General features: G+C 42.0%; 1 protein-coding gene across 4 annotated transcripts in view; it reads right to left on the reverse strand.

Moving 5' to 3' along the window:
- LOC101094201 (schwannomin-interacting protein 1) overlaps positions 1 to 14,552 on the reverse strand; it is a 579,710-nt gene that overhangs the window by 61,454 nt on the left and 503,704 nt on the right. The window lies entirely within an intron of this gene.

Below are 14,552 nucleotides of genomic sequence, written 5' to 3' on the forward strand. Positions count from 1 at the left end.
ATTTTCACATCTCAGAACTTTCTCATTACCAATTTGATTTGGGGGGGGGTGCTGGGAATGAGGTGTTTAGAAGCTCATAGAACAGGTGCAAGTGAACCTCTAAAAATATCTCCTGCAACTCTGGGTTTCTATGACACAGTTTGAAACCTGATGCGTCAGGCAGTGCTATAGCAGGCAGCCTCCCTCTCCTTCTAGAATAATGCGATGGTTTATATTTCAATAGAATCTGCCAAAGTGCTTGTTTATTGGACACAGTCCTAGTCCTCTCCCCATAGTATTTTCTGGCCAACGCTGACTGAAATTCGCACACTGTAGAAAAATAGTAACTGACTCAGATAAATTTGGGTGAAGTCTACATGGTTTCATCCCAAATTTATGTCAGTTTTTAAGGGTCATTTCTTTTCGTCTCCATTTCCCAGCCTTTGGAGTCACAGAGAGCAGTGTCAGAAAAGTGAAAGGTGGTATAAACCTTCCAGGGCTAACACAAGACTTTCAAATAAAAACAAGTTGGTATGTCAAGAGGACCCAAGCCAGAGCTAGCACAGAGTGTTGTGTGTGTGTATGTGTGTGTGTGTGTGTGTGTGTGTGTGTGTGTGTGTGTGTAGGGGAAGCAGGGGCACAATCTCCCTTCATCCCTCCAGGTTTTTCAGTTGCCCAGTCAGCCTTCCCTACTGATACGAGTGCATGCAGCTACAGGAGTACATGGAATCCCCGATGACAGAAAAGGCTGTTCATTTCTCCAAGGTGGTGATGGTTGATTTAAAATCAGGTTAACAAAGTATTAGGGAAGGGGACTGACCCTCATCTTGAAGAAAGGTGACCTCTAGTGGACAACTGTGTTTTTTAACCAATTCCAACTGAGAATGACATTAGAAAACAAAAATAATGTCAAAAGTATGCTTCACTGTTGTATTGATCTTTCAATGATATTTTTAATATCAACTATAAACATAAGTGCATAAGTCTTCAGTTACATTAATGAAAGGGTTTCAAGTTACACAAAGCTACTACATCCAAAGTTACAATCTAAGCTGTCTTTAATGGTTCTGGAATTGACAGAGCCTTAGACCAGGAGTCACAGACCTAGGTTCTGGGCTCAGTTCTCTTGGGCAACAGCTTCATATCTAAGAGGCTCCATTTCCTTTTTTTTTTTTTTTTTTTTTAATTTTTGTAAATGTTTTTATTTATTTTTGAGACAGAGACAGACAACGCATGAGCAGGGGAGGAGCAGAGAGAGAGGGAGACACAGAATCTGAAGCACAGAATCTGAAGCTGTCAGCACAGAGCCCGACGCAGGGTTCGAACCCACGGACTGTGAGATCATGACCTGAGCCGAAGTCGGACACCCAACCGACTGAGCCACCCAGGCACCTCTAGGAGCCTCCATTTTCTAACCTATATAATGTTTGCACTAAAAAACTGTCATCTCCCTGCACCCACTAACCCCACTACTACTTTTAGGCTGTCAAATGGCGGTCTTTTCAAATTAAGCTTATTTTGTATACTGAGGTTTACAAATGAGCAACAACAATGAAATTAATGTCACAGTACATATGAGCATTAGGCGAGTCATCAAAATCAATTAGATTTCAATTCAAGGTCTTCCTTATATAAATGTAATGAAGATAAAGGCACTGATTTTTTTTCCTTTTTTACACTGTGAAAAACAATTTTCAAAAGCTACGCACACTAGATCATTAGTTTGTGATTCAATTTTAGTTTATTATGAAAATTAGTTACTATTTTCAAAAGATTTATTTCACAGAATAAAACAAGGCAATGATAAAAAAAAGAAACATAATTTATGTAGTATATCTCTTCTGGAAACTGCTTATCAACTGACGTATTTTCCTAGTTTGTCACTGAACACAGGAAAGAGGCATAATTTATGATTAAACTCTATTAACATAATCTCTAAGGAACTATTAAAATTCTTTAGTGGTCCTTAAATCTTATTGTTTTTTTCCCCCTCAATACAAGAGTAATGTTGAAATGCTTATTAGTTATAACAGGATTTAGTACTTAAGAGCTTCCTCAGGTATATTCTCTAACCAGTTTTTCTGGGGCCAGTTAAGTAACAGTCTGGAATTTACAATCTTTCTTATCAATCTTACTTCTCAAAAGAGGTGTTCAAATGATGTTTACTTGCTAATGGGTAGGAAAGCAAACATTGGTCTAAAAGGTTTACTGAAGTGTAATAAAAATGCAAGAATGTCATTTAATGATTTCATACACTTACTTAAAGCTATTCAATTAAGAAAATTCCTCATCTTTTAGAAATAAATTCTGAATATAAAGGTACTGGTTAGGAAATCACGCTACTCCGAACAATGGACAGCCAGGGGACTCATGCTCAGAGAAGAGGGTTAAAATCCGTCATGGATTGTTCATAAACAGGAAAGTTAATCTGCATGTTAACCCCAAGTCTTCTAAAACTCTCTCACTTAAACCAGTTTTCCTTTGTGAACAGCAAAGATAGCCTCTTTCAGAAACAAAGGCTAGGCCAACAAAATGTTCACTTATTGTAAGTGCGTAGCTTTTTCATTATTTATTAAGAAAGCCAAGACAGGAATTAGCAGTGCTTTTGAGGTTCAGTGCCTACAGAATCCCTATCTACCTCACTCTAATACCTCTCCTCTCCCTTCGTCTGAGACAGTAGAGTTGGCTTGTTTTCATTCTTAACATTCAAGCAGAGCGAAAAGAGAAGGAAAAAAAAAAAACTAGAAAAATAAACACAATCCATTATGCCCAGATACCAATGCTTCCTCTCTTCCCCTCTTCCTCTCACGGCCTTGGACTTCCAGCAGAACTATAAGGAAAAGCAGCCAGCTAAAAAGGCTGCTTTGCACATCTGCTTTGCAGATAGCAGTGGAAAACTTACACTGATGGTTTAAGCTACTTGTGTTTTGTTTTGAGGTTTTTAAAATCAAATTCACTTTCCAAAGGACAGAAGTGATCTCTTCAACGGAGCTGTCAGTATAACAGGTGATTGGACCTCTCACCCTAATTTTAAATGGCATAAATTTATAAAATATTGTTTTAAAAAAAAATTAAGCCTCATTTACTCATCCAGTTGCCCTATTTGATTGTCTTGATAGCTGCGTGCTTTTTTATTTAGTTCCCAAATTGTTATAAAAAACTTGCAGCCTTACCCTCTGTGAATGAAAACTACTTCTAAAAACACAGATTATGTCACATCTTGGTTTAAAACTCTGGGTAGGTTTCCCTTCACATTAGGATGACATATTTGGGATGAAATAATTCCCCAACACTGCTGCTCTAGGTCCTGATCTACGCTCCAGACTTCCTTTGCATCACTCACAATCTCGCTCACTTAGCTCCAGGCATACTGGCTGCCATTTAGTTTTCTCGAAAAGCCACGCTCATCCCTGACTCAGGGCCTTCACATGAGCTATTTCTCAACTTGACCAAAATACTTCCCTCTTTGCCCAAATAACTTCTCTTGCTTCAAGTTGGAGGCCTTCCCCAAGCCCCCAGTCTAAGTAAGGTCCTACCTCAAATTTAGTTAGCACACTATGTTTTCTTTCTTAGCACTTACCGCAATTTGTAACCATTAGTTAATTGGTGGGATTTGTAATGTTGATTTGCTCCCCTAGACTGTATGTTCGTGAGAAAGTAGGGGCCATATCAAGTCCACCATCATATATCTAGCATACAGCACACTGCCAGACATATATAGTAGGTGTTCAACAAATATTTGAATGAATGCATGAAATTCTTGACGTTCTCTCCCATCAGAGCCTTGGATCCAGGGCAGGAGTGTGCCTGCAACCAGCTGGTATTAGCTCAAGTCACTATTGTCGTAAAGCTGGGCAAGTGCCCGATTCTTCATCTCGAGGCAGTGGGTGAAGCCTCACCTGGATAGCTAAGTGGCTGACTGCCAGTCTGTGAGCTAAACATGGTAAGGCCTTTTGGCTACATTTCCCTCCTTGCTGTGAGTTATAGCTTTGGCAGGCTCAACGGGGCCCCCTCACCTTGCTGATGTGTCTCAGGTGCAGGACTGACTGTGCCAGCTGAACCCGAGGGCAGATCATCATTTACAGCTCCCCATATAAGGTTAACACTTACTAAGCTGAATCCACTAGACTACTGACCCCAACTTAATTCAAAATTAGTCAGAAAAAAAAAAGAAAAAAAACCAGCCTAATGTGTCTTTCCCCTTCCCAACCGGCTACCTTGTGTAATGAATTCTTGGTTCCATAGGATAGCTTGGCAAAATACCAAATAATTTGATGTTGTCAACTTGTACACGCCAAAGAAGGACATTGATAAGAGTAAAAAGTCAGAATCCTTACACATAAAAACTTTGAATTGCAAGTAACTTGTTCTGCGAGTGTTCCACAAGACCTGGGCAGACATTTCTAATAAATTTTAACTTGGTAAGCAAGTGATGTCTTGCAATACGAGTAGTGCATGACGCCGAATGTCACATGATCACAACTGAGCCAATGGTTCTTGAAATTCACTTTGATATACAAGTGCTTTGGATTACAAGCATGTTTCTGGAATGAATTATGCTGGCAAGCCAAGGTTTTACTGTACTTAAGGAATGCTAGTGTTCCAACTAGTTTTCTCATCAAAAGACCAGGATGCAAAGTGACCCGTAGGAAGGTAAACTGAGTTTGTGAAAGACTGATAATTTTAAATTCACCCACTGTGGTTTAGGCCAGATGAAAAAAAGGCACACACAAAAAATTATTTTAGCATGTTTACTTTCTTAGAAGACAACAAACAAAGATGACAGCTAAAAATCAAGCCATAACCTATAATTTAGGCTGCGGCTTTCCAGAAAGTGTTCTACTATTTGAAGAAGAAATGCTGGATGTGGCTCGAGTCTCTCTAATCCAAATGCTCCCTCTCTGTAGAAAATACTTACGATTCTGTATTACAGCATCATCACCGACTGCAGTTTCCACATTAAAAGAACCATGAAAGTGTCAGCACTCCAGGTATCTGCTTGCCCTGTGTTGGTGACAAATTAATCTTGAATCTGTGTCAAGAGTGCATTGAGTACCAGTCTGGCACTGCTGAATCTAGAGAGCCTATGTGGACTCTTCATTTAACACCAGTTACCATAATCCAGGTTTGACGGCTGAATCTGTGTAAGGATTTGCCTTCCCCAGATGGTGAGTGGAATGAGGCAAGTCTGCTGTCTACCCCCAGATAAATGATTATTCAGTCTGGTATGCACCCTTGTCCTGGCCTGCCCTGCATGTGTCACCTCTATTTTTACTCAAGGCTACTGCTCTCGAATGTACACACCAGAGGAAGTGGAGGTCTCCTGTAAAGACAAGGAGAGAGCTCCTACATGCAGACATGAAATACTCTCAAGTAAGGATTCAATGTTCTCCTGACTGCGAGCAATAATAAATCAGTCATGCTCACTTGGAGTTAGGAGTAACTTTCAGATTTTCAACTTATTAATACACGGAGGTAATAATAAATGAAGAATCCTTCTGAAAGTGATGCTCGTTTCTCATGTTGAAAAAAAAGATTAAAAGTTGGGAGTTCATAGGTTTTAGATGGACTCAATTACTTCCTTATTTACAAATGATATGGTTAAGTTGTTTTCCATTATTTTCAAAAATCCCCTTCAATACCAAAATGTTGACATGTGGATGGGATAATAATTCAAATGACCTGACCCTGCCATGGTCAAGTTTTATCTGTTATTTGTTTTTAGGGGGTTGGAATAAGCACAGGGCCAGCTACATGCTTTGCAGGACCGTGTGCAAAATGAAAATGGGAACCTTTTGTTCAAATATTAAGATTTTCAGGACAGCGATAATAGAGCATGAAGCCAAGAGCCTTGTGTGATTTCAGAGGTTAAATGCCCATGACACTGGTCCTGGGTGGCACATGGGGGAAGAGAAGGGAAGCAGACATACGGTCATTTCGTTTGAGAATTATGTGGGTTCTCGGTTTTGGAAGAAAAAGGAATCTTTGACTTTTGGCATGCGAATACCAATGGGAAGACATAAGTTCCTTCAGTATGAGAGGAGATGAAATTTAAGAGGCTGTTGAGGAGGAGAGGAGGAAAATGACCTTTATGAATCACCTAACATATGCCAGCTGCTGGTTCCGAGCTGGCCCCAACACTGTCACTAATCCCTCTTGCTCTAGCACTCTTGGTTATGCCCCCTCGACTCCCAGGTCACTGTTTATCTACCTAAGTGCCTTCCTATACAGCTTTGTACAACTTCCTCAGACCGCTGCCCCCAGTCCTCCACAGCCCTTCCAGGGGGCCCTCTTCTTGGAACATTCCCTTCATTGTCTTGCTCTAACAGGAGCCTGAAAGCACTGTCTCCCCTACAGCTCTTTCTACACCACTTCCAAGTGGTAGCTGTTTTCTCTCTTGCCTTTCTCTAGCTAGGGGCCTGGGGGATGAGTAGGTGTCTTTGCTCCTCTCTTGCTTCCAGACAATTGTTGCTCCTCCCTAACACCCTGCTCTGACTCTTCTACCAACAGACTCCTGATACCGCCTCTAATTAGCCCTCTTAGTTGTAGTTATCTCGCAGCTTACCTGCCTCATGCCTTGAAGAGTCAGTCTCTGATGTGAGTTCTAATTCTTGGGGATTTCCATGTCGGCTAGATAGCCCTCCAATATCTTGGCCTGTAAGTTCCTTGACTTCCTTCCTCTTCGATTCTATCTCAGTTACATCCACTCCCATGGTCCTATCCTCACCATGCCATTACCAACAACATCATGACCTCCAAAATTTCAATTTCAATCCTCTTAGTCTCCAACAATCTTGTTTTCTCATTCTGGCTAACTCTAATATTCTAATTCCAATAATTCTTCAGCTGCACTAGACCCTGCACCCCATACATAGACTGTCCATCTTCCTCCCATCCCTCAGTCCCATTATGTCCTCCCTTCTCTCTCTACACATCTTAGATTCCATGGCCCATCGTTATAACCACCAACTTCAGACTCAAGTTAAATCCCAACTGTGGTTAAATTTAGTTCTTTGCTACTCTGTGCCTATTTCCAGGCTGACATATGTGGCTGGAGAAAAATATACAACCATACTCACTTTAAATTCACGACTGCTTATCCCAAGTGTGCCCTTTGTGCTGCCTGGTCTCCTCTATATTTCCCGAGTCCATTCCCTCCCACACTCTTGTAGGCAACCACAACACTTCCTGAGAGAGTTGTCCAGACTTACTGTCTACAATTTCTCTCTGCCCTTTATTCTCTTTTGAACACTCTCCAGTTGGTTTTGTTCTCCCATGCCACTGAAATGGCTACACCTTCCTAAATCCCAAGATTTCCCAGTCTTCCTCAAACTAGATCTATGAGCACTATTCAACTATTCTACAATCAGTTTCTGAGGCAACGTTCTCTTCTGGTTCTCTTCCTGTGTTAAAACCTGTCCTCTGCTGATTTCTCCTCTCTCCCTCACTTCTAGCTACTAGAGCTGTGCTGTCCAATATGGTAGCCACTAGTTACACGTGGCTTCTTAAATTTAAATTTCAGAATAGTAAAAATTCAGTTACTTAGTTGGCACTAGTCCTATTTTAAGTGCTCAGTAGTCACCTGTGTCTAGTGAAGGAGGAGAGAACATTCCCATCACAGAATGTTCTGTTGCACAGTGCTACACTAGAATACACAAGGCTCAGTCCTTGGGCTTGTTCTCTATCTGGAACTCACTTCCTGGGAAATGCCATCCAGATTCTTGGCTGGTGACTTCAACCCTTATACCTCTAGCCTGGACCAATCCCTAAACTCAGATTCCTGTATCTCACTGCAAACTCACCATTTCTACTTGCATGTTTAATAGATGTATGTCTTAAATTTATAAGGCCTAAAACAAACTTCCATTTCCCCAACACCTGACTCCTGCAAACTCTTTACTCACAGTCTTCCCCATTTCAGTAAATGACAGCTCCATGCTTTATGTCAATCAGGCCTAAACTCTGGGGTCATCCTTGACTCTTCCCTGCGTCTCACACCCTACAGCCCACCAGCAAATCTTCTTTGGCTGAACCTTCAAATATATCCAGAATCTGCCCACTACTCATCACCTCCACTGCCACCATTCTGAACAACCATCATCTCTCACTTGGATTACTACAAAGGTTTTCTACCCAGATTCTCTGCTTCTGTCCTTCCAACCTCTCTTACCTTGGTAAATACTCAACACAATATCCAGGATACTTCTAAAACATAATCTGATTATATCATTTCTCAGGTTTGCTTAAAACCTTCTCATCGTCCTCATTTCATTCCCAGTAGAAGCCAAAGCCCTGCTAAGAGCTTGCAGAGATTTCTATCATCTGCCTCCTGGCACCCACAGGACCTGTTCATCCCTTCATTTGGTCCCTGCCACAAAGCCCTTTCATTAGCCCTTGATCAGGCCCAGCACCTTCTTGCCTCAGGGCCTTTGCACTTTCTGCTTCTGCTTGGAACTCTCTTGCCCTGGATAGCCTGTGTCTTGCCCTGGATAGCCTGTGACTTGCAACCATACGTTCTCCAGATCGCTCCTCAAATGTTGCCTTGGCTTTGAGGTCTTCCTTGACCGTCCTGTTTAACGTTATACTTCTTACTTGATGCCTCTCCCTGCCTCCACACTTTGGGGCTTTGTATGAGAGCACACGCCTCTGCTTTGTCTTTAGCGCATACCACATTTAAAATACTACATATGTTCTTGTTTGTTTATTGTTTAACTCCCAGTATCGTATCAGCTCTATACTAGCGGGACTTTGTTTTATTTATAGTTGTCCCCAGCATTTAGAGAGTTGACTATAGCAGTCACCTCAACAAACATTTTGTGGGTATGAATGGTCAAATAGAGGCACATATTTTTTCATTCTTAGTTTTCCTAAGGTTTCAGTTACTTTGTTTTAATAACTACCTCCACCCCTTTAGTGTAAAATTCACTTCATTTCAGGCAGAATGAAAGCTAAAGGTTTTAAAGTATTCCATACTAATAAACGCATTTGAAATATGTATATACACACATGTATTTTTAAGCATAACTTGTCTATAATTGTAATTTTTAGAAATTTTAATCATTTCCTCTCATAGGAAGAAATCATAATTTGAAGTGTTTAGTTAGTCTTGGTGTCTGATTTAAGTGGCAGAACTTCCTTATACTAATTCTGATTAAGGTAGGTGCGGTGGGGGAAAGGTAAAAACACCTTGATTCTAGAACTGGTTCTGCTCACTTCTTCTAAGAAAGTCGCTTTAAACTATAGAATTAACCTTAGGGCCGCCCTCCTGGAGCCATGGAAGTCTTTTTACAGAATGTCCACCCAGAGTCTGGGCAGACAGCTGGGAATGGCCAACAAGCAGAGTTCTCCAGGTTGCCAGGTGGCCCTAGTAATTAGTAGAACTTTCATTCAAGCCTGGAAGTAACTGGCTGATCCCAACTAAGATCAACTGGCCCAGGGAGAGATGACTCCCAGGACCTAATGACCTTTGCTGTCAGTCCTGAGGCTGGGAATCCCGGGCAGCAGGCTAATCCCCACCCTGAGGCCCAGGCCTCATCTAGGGAGACAGGAGGAGAGAAGAGTGGGGGGGGGGGGGATCTGTGGGAGAACTCAGCCTTCTGGTGGCCCCACCTTAGGCCACTGGCCCACATGATAAAGAGTGGGAGGCAGATTCTCAGATGGAGTGCCTGGTCCAAATCAGAGCTTAATCGAAAGGACAAGTTGTATTATATGTCCCTGTAAATTCCTTGCAAAAGTAAAGATTTCTCTGTTATGCAAATAACCATTTCCTTAGGAAGCAGTTCACGGATGGGGAAATGTTTTCTTAATTGAAGCCACTGGGTGGCAAGAACATGCAAGTGACAGTCAAACAGAAAAAGCAAAGCAATTTACCTTTAGTGGTGGTGCTTTTCCGTTTTGTTTTGTTTTCCTCAGAAGATGTATGGATATGGGTTAGAGAGAGTGGGGTGTTATTTTTGTAAGTTTTTAAGTTTATTTATTTATTTGTTTATTTAGAGGGCACATGGGAGGGGCAAACAGAGACGGAGAGAGAGAGAGAATCCCTGTGCAGAGCCTGACACAGGGCTCAATCCCATGAACCATGAGATCATGACCTCAGTCAAAATCAAGAGTCGCCTGCTTAACTGACTGAGCCACCCAGGTGCCTCGAGAGTGGGGTGGTTTTAAAATATGCCCAAAATTCTTTGGTGCTCTTCTCTTAATGAAGTGGGACCTAATTCCCTTCTCCCTGAGTGAGGGCTGGACTTAGAAAAGAAAAGCAGAAGTGACACTAGGTTTAAAAAGACACATCTGCTTTCTCTCTCTCCCATTCTTTCTCCTCAGTCACCTGTACTGGGGGAAGTTAGCCACTCTGTTATAAGAACACTCAAGCAACCACTGGCAAGGGCCACATGGTGAGGAATGGAGGCCAGCCTCCATCCATGTGCATGAGCCAACTTGCAAGAGGACCCACTCAAGTCTCCGGAGAACTGCAGCCCCAATGAACATTCTGACCATGATCTCAGGAGAGACTCTGTGCCAGGACCACCCACCCAGCTAAGCAGCTCCCAGATTCCTGACCATCTGAAACTGTGAGATAACAAATGTTTGTTGTTGCAAGCTGTTAAATCTTATAGTAAACGGTTACAAAACAATAGATAACTAAGACAGAGGGCAAGGACCACATAATTAGATTTTTTCATTTGAAAACTAAGAACCTGAAACATAGAACTTTTTTTTTACCTTAACAAAATTATAATTTTCCAGAAAGGGAAAGGACTTATGACATTTCCACAGACTAGGGCAGGGCCTCTAAGCAGGTTACACCTGATCCTGCTCAGTGACCATGGCTCGGAAACTTGGCTTCTCCAAGCCTCAGTGCCTCCTCTTGGTGTGGTTATGCGCGCTGCATAAGCTCATGAGAGCAAAGCCTCTGGCACTGAGGAAGCTCATGGCAGGGATTCCTGGACCCTAGGCTGGCCTACATGCAGAGGCCCTGCAGACTCCCAGACAGTGCTCTGCCCACAGCTCCATTCTGCCCCTTCCTGGGGAAGCGGATATGAATCTGAGGTGATTAGGAGAGGAGACAGCAGAGAAAAGTTGATGGCAAGTTGTTCAGGAGGTTTACAAGGGATCAGCTTTGCTACACCATTATACACTCATTTCCACTTGAGTTTTGAATCTCAGAGCGTTACTGAAGTATACGCAGCTATTGCTTCCAGCTTTTCTACTGCTTTTTATCCCTAGCACATTAGTGTTAGACACAGCACTGTGACTGGGAGCCATGTGATAAGAGCATTGCAGGTACTGCTTTGTGTAAAAAGCTTTCTTTATTTAGCACCATTTGGGAACGAGTGAAATTTCCACACAATGGTAGCTTACTCCTCCGCACACACTCGTGTCCTACTTGAGTGTAATATACGTGGACTTTATAAACAGTTTTGCTGACCACTGTTGACTTCGTTGTCTGACTTTAGGGTATCTGTCTAGGTTTCACTTGGCCTCAGTTGCTGAAGGTCTCACCATCAGATGAGTGAGAGGGGACTGCATGTTTATTTTAAATTCGGGTTCTTAGATTATAGCACATTGTAAATATATGTGTATAAAAAAACAAAATCCAAACAATGGGGGCACTGAAGAGTCTGGAAGACCGTATTCCCAAGGCCATTCAAAACCAAGATGTAGAGGCTATGACTGGCAGAAAACACAGCGATGAAAGTACAATGAAGAATTTAACCAGGAGGTGACAACTCACACTCAATTCTTCCTCTGTCGTCACTTAGTTGAGAAGAAGTATTAATCTACTTGGTAATTCACCATAGGTCACTTGGGTTGACTTAAATCTGATTTAATCAGTAGTAAGGTGTTCTTTTTATAGTAATCCATGGGGGCACCTGGATGGTTCAGTCGGTTGAGTGTCCAACTTTGACTCAGGTCATGATCTCTCAGTTGACAAGTTCGAGCCCTACGTCGGGCTCCGTGCTGACAGCTCAGAGCCTGGAGTCTGCTTCCGATTCTGTGTCTCCCTCTCTGCCCTCTCCCCCTCATGCTCTGCCTCTGCCTCAAAAACAAGTATAAACATTAAAAAAAATTATTGTAATCCATGAAGAAAATAAGCCAAATTATAGGCATTTTTAAAAAGACAGCTACAGAAGTACAGATATGGGCAAATACCTAGAATGGCCACACACAAAAGAGGGAAATTACTTTAAACCCAGCTAAGCACATCTCAAAGTGATTGGTTTCCAGGGAAAGAAAGATGTAACTCAGTGTCCATGTTGCTTTATATGACACTTAAGGCTAACAGAATCTGCTCAGTGCTGGTTTTACTGATGACACCCTGTTGCCTGCTTTTCCTTTTCAGACCCTACCAGCCATGCATGGCAATCATTCTTAATCCATAAAGAAAATTCTTTACCTGAGCATGGATTATGTTCTCAATATCCATGGGCTGCTGTTGGCATAATTTTATTCATGACAGATTTTTACTTCCTTCACTTAGTCCATACATTTTTTATTGAGTACTTAAGACAAAGCAGGCATGTTAATAGGTACTAGGAATATAGAGATGAAAGAAGACATATCCCCACTATCAAGGTGCAGACAGGCATATAAACAGACAATTATACATTGCATATTTACATTATTTAGACATACTACATATAATTGGTTAGGGCATCTAAGCAAGTCTGGGCAAGGGAGGGGTCAAGCAAGATTTTCTGGAGTAGTTGATGGCTGAGCTGAATTCCTGTGACGGGTAGGCATTAACCTGGCAGGTAAAGGACAGAGTGAACATTTCAGGCAGAAGATACAGCAAAGGCATGGAAGCTAAGAACAGCATGAATTAGGCAGTTCAGTAGAGTGGTTTTGGTAGAGCATAAGAAAATAGCAAGAATGATACCAGAGATAAGTAGGATACAGATTTGGGAGGCCTCTCATGCCAAATTTAGGAGTTTAGGCTTTACCCTGAGGAATTCATTAAAAGGTTTGAGAAGGAGACCCACCTGAATGGGTAGACAGGTGGGTAAATCGCAGGAGAGATTTAAAGAAGGCCAGAGAGAAGCTGTAGCAGTTGGGTGAGAATTCGTAGCATTTGTAGAATGGGAGTGGCATCTGTGATGGGGAGGAGGATGATTTGAGGCATCTTTAGAAGAGTTGGTGACTGAGTGGTCATGGATATCATGGATATGATGGCGGAGGCCACTGCCATTAACTGATATGAAGGACACTGGCATAGACTCAACTTCTCTAAAGAAGAAGATGACGATAATGAGTTAGTTCTGAACATGCATTGGGGATAGTTTACAATTTATTCCCCCACTGTCTTCAAAAGGCAAAGGAATGTATCAGTTAAACTACAGCCTAAAATAAAGGTAGCAAGTGCTGTGTTAATGGAGGATATCACTCATCTATCAGAACACACTTGCTCACACAGTCCAAACACAGCTTCAGCATCCTTCTCCACACATTGCTCTGTCCCTGCAAGGCAGCCATCATATGTTTCAGCACAACAGGGTGGACACCACCCATCCAATAGAGAGTACATGCATTGGAAACCCACATTTCTCTCCAATCTAAAGGCTTGAGAGAGTACTGTTCTTTAAAAGATACATGTGCGGGGCACTGGGTGGCTCAGTCAGCTAAGCATCTGACTTTGGCTCAGGTCATGATCTCACAGTTTGTGAGTTCGAGCCCCGTGGTGGGCTCTGTGTTGACAGCTCAGAGCCGGGGTCCTGCTTTGGATACTGTGTCTCCCTCTCTCTCTGCCCCTCCTCCACTCACATTCTGTCTCTCTCTCTCAAAAATAAATAAGCATTATAAAATTAAAAAAATAAAATTAAAAGATACACATCGTGATTTGGAGATATCCTTAAAGTGAAGTATGCCTAGCTGAATTAAATAAGCAAGACCACATTGATCTTGACTACCAAAGTCAATGGGAAGTCTTAACATATTTCTGAGAGATTCCTAACTTAGGTGAAGGTTAAGGCAGGGCAGACCATGGTAATTGATACGATCTGATTTAACATTTGCTAACTGCCTATGTGATGGGCCAGAGTTTCTCAGTATGGCTTCAGCAGGACACAAGCCTAGGAGATGCTCCCTGGAGGGTGTCAGGAGTGGGGAAAGGTCTTCCTGATCAGTTAAGGTAAGATGATTTACATTACCATCCTCCTCCTTGAGACCACAAGGCACAGCAATATATTAAAGACTGAGAAAACCTACAGTAAAGACATACATTTAACCTAATTTAGCCTAGCATCACCAAAAGTTATATTGGCCCTGGAAGCCTTCTATCACATGATACCAATGAACTGCCACTGAAATTAGGAATATTTCAATCCTCAAAACATACCCATTTCCCCAATGAGCAACAGAAGCTCTAAAATCACACAAAAAGAAAGTTGGCAGGGGAGATCTTAAATTCAGACTTTCCCTTTCTGGCTTCAGGACAGAGTTCACAGAATCAGATGAATGGAGCAGTAAATGTTCAGGGTCTGGGTTGATATTAGGTGACACATTTGCTGTGTCAAGGGAATGTCTGGGTCGCTCCAATATTCTCACTGGGTCAGTGAAGGCTTTTTGCAGTGTTTCTC

This window comes from Felis catus, chromosome C2 (genome assembly GCF_018350175.1).
Source record: "Felis catus isolate Fca126 chromosome C2, F.catus_Fca126_mat1.0, whole genome shotgun sequence".
NCBI classification, from domain to species: domain Eukaryota; kingdom Metazoa; phylum Chordata; class Mammalia; order Carnivora; family Felidae; genus Felis; species Felis catus.